This window comes from Henckelia pumila, chromosome 3, assembly GCF_033568475.1.
Source record: "Henckelia pumila isolate YLH828 chromosome 3, ASM3356847v2, whole genome shotgun sequence".
Lineage (NCBI taxonomy): Eukaryota > Viridiplantae > Streptophyta > Magnoliopsida > Lamiales > Gesneriaceae > Henckelia > Henckelia pumila.
Genome location: NC_133122.1, coordinates 38,130,145 through 38,133,116, shown reverse-complemented (window position 1 = coordinate 38,133,116; position 2,972 = coordinate 38,130,145). Strand labels below are relative to the sequence as shown.

The 2,972-nt window shown below is 28.6% G+C and overlaps 1 long non-coding RNA gene across 1 annotated transcript; it reads left to right on the top strand.

Annotated features, from left to right (window-relative positions):
- The first annotated feature begins 383 nt into the window (after window positions 1-383).
- LOC140893443 (uncharacterized) lies at window positions 384-1,356 on the top strand. Its single transcript, XR_012153145.1, has 3 exons — window positions 384-784; window positions 860-1,125; window positions 1,220-1,356. It is a non-coding gene; the product is annotated as an uncharacterized lncRNA (long non-coding RNA).
- The last annotated feature ends 1,616 nt before the right edge of the window (window positions 1,357-2,972 follow it).

Below are 2,972 nucleotides of genomic sequence, written 5' to 3'. Positions count from 1 at the left end.
TGAACACAGACGAGACAGTTGATCTGGAGAGTTTTGTGAAAGTGGTTGTGGATGAAGTGCGATTGAACACAAATGATGGAGAAAATGATCGCGTGGCAAGCGACATTGGGGAAGGGAAAGAGATTATTATCTTTAATCCAAAATCATCTATTGTGAAGACCGTTCATAAAAGAACAACCGGTTAAAAAAAAAAAGAAAAGATCCTGACTATATGACACCCCCAGTACAACCCCAAAGAGAAAGAGAAAGCATCATTCACCCCAATGGTTGGACACGGTATATTTTTACAATACCTACAAATGGTTTATATATTTTACAATTTTGTAGTGCTTACATTATTTTTTTATTGAATAGTGTATTTTTCATCTTTCATATACGATGATATTGATGTTAAAAGTATAGCTAAAAGTGCTGTGAAGAATATGTACAGGAGTTCCGAGAAAGACAAGACTATAATGGGCATGATCAAATCTCAACGGAACATAAAAACATTATTAAGAAGTACATCTGCGAAGAAACTTTGGGTAAAAACATCTAAATTTATTTTATTTTTCTGAAATCATAATATGTCATTTTATGTTTGTTTGAGTTAATTTTGCTACTTTCTCTTTGTAGTGGTGTAGTTTGGCAAGATGATTCTGTAATATTGTGTGGGCATGAGTTATTATTTTGTTTGTTTGGTGGCGAACTGCGATCTGACCTTGTTCACGCCTATTTCAATATTTTGAGCAATGAAAAGCATAATTATGGGCATGACATATATTGCATGTCTCCCAATGTCCAGGTACATATTGTCAAAGTTATTAATGAATATTTTCATCATAGGTACAATTAATAATATTTTTAATAATTTGTACAGATTAAAGTTATTGGGATGCTCGAGAAAACGAAACAGAAAAGGGTGAAAGCTCAAGATTTTTTAGAATTTACATCAAAGTTGGACAGGAGTACATTGAGCATGCTGTCCAAACTAAACAAAGAGCTTCTAGAGCGTTGTAAGCACATAATTTTCCCGATTAGTTACAAATCACATTGGATCTTGCTCATGTACACTCAAGCAATCAGTGTTTCACGCTCAAAGATTCTTTGGGTGGTGCTGTTTACAAAGGTGCAGCAAAGAAATTTGTAAGTAGGACATGAAAAAATATTTTTATGAAAAAAGTGTGCACATTGTTTAGGGTTGATTTGAAAATTGATATTGACTGAATTTTTCATTTAGGCCAAATTTTTATCGGGATATCATTGGAATGCGAAAAATCGTGATATTGGCAAAGGTGAAGTGATTGCTGTAAAGAGTCGACAACAAGGAGATGATAAGAGTTGTGGTGTTTTTGTTTGTCTATGGGGTGAATGCTTATTTCGCCACATTTACAGATTATTAAATGTACTAAATCACGTATTTGAAAGCTCAAATTAAGTATTTTATAATACGAATGAAGTACTTAATTTGTAATTCATTAGTTTGTGAAAAACATGTTTTTCCGAATAAATTTAAATGACATGGTTATGTCATGAAAATACTTGTTCCATGGAAACGCCAATATTGACTTCATTAATGTGATCAATAGAAAATCAAGTATTTTGCTATATATACGGAGTATTAAATGTACTAAATCACGTATTTGAAAGCTCAAATTAAGTAATTTACAATAAAAATAAAAAACTTAATTTGTAATTCATTAATTTGTGGGGAACATGTTTTTCCAAAGAAATTTAAAGGACATGTTTATGTCATGCAAATACTTGTTATATGGAAACGCCAATAGTGACTTCATTAATCGATCAATAGAAAATCAAGTATTTTGCTACATATACGAAGTATTAAATGTACTAAATCACATATTTGAAAGCTCAAATTAAGTATTTTACAGTACAAATGAAGTACTTGATTTGTAATTCATTAATTTCTAGGGAACATGTTTATCCAAAGAAATTTAAAATACATGTTTATGTCATGCAAATATTTGTTCCATGAAAACGCCAATATTGACTTCATTAATGCAATCAATAAAAATTCAAGTATTTCGTTACATATTCAAAGTATTAAATGTACTAAATCACGTATTTGAAAGCTCAAATTAAGTATTTTACAATACAAATAAAGTACTTAATTTGTAATTCATTAATTTGTGGAAAACATGTTTTTCCAAAGAAATTTAAAGGACATGTTTATGTCATGAAAATACTTGTTCCATGGAAACACCAATAGTGACTTCGTTAATGCGATCAATAAAAAATCAAGTATTTTGCTACATATATGGAGTATTTTTTGTTCGAGAAAACATATATGGAGTATTAAATTTAATAAATCACGTATTTGAAAGCTCAAATTAAGTATTTTACAGTACAAATAAAGTACTTAATTTATAATTCATTAATTTGTGGATAACATGTTTTTCCAAAGAAATTTAAAGGACATGTTTATGTCATGCAAATACTTGTTCCATGGAAACACCAATAGTGACTTCATTAATACAATCAATAAAAAATCAAGTATTTTGCTACATATATGGAGTATTAAATATACTAAATTACGTATTGGAAAGCTCAAATTAATTATTTTTCAGATAAAATGAGCAAACAATAATAGATATTAAATAAAATTATCATTTTGTTTCATTAATTCCAGTAGGTATTGTCAACGAATGAGGATCCGTATAATATGAAATGAAGTAATCTCTTGTCATGAAATTAATTGTTTTCTTGTTGTAACATTAATTCAAATTAGTTTATATTATGAATGAATATAATAACAACAGGTATTATGAACACATACTGATAATATAATATGAAATAAAATAATATCTTGTTAAAATATTTTTCCAAATAAATTTAAAAGACATGTTTATGTCATGCAAATATTTGTTCCATGAAAACGCCAATATTGACTTCATTAATGCGATCAATAAAAATTCAAGTATTTCGTTACATATTCAAAGTATTAAATGTACTAAATCATGTATGTCAAAGCT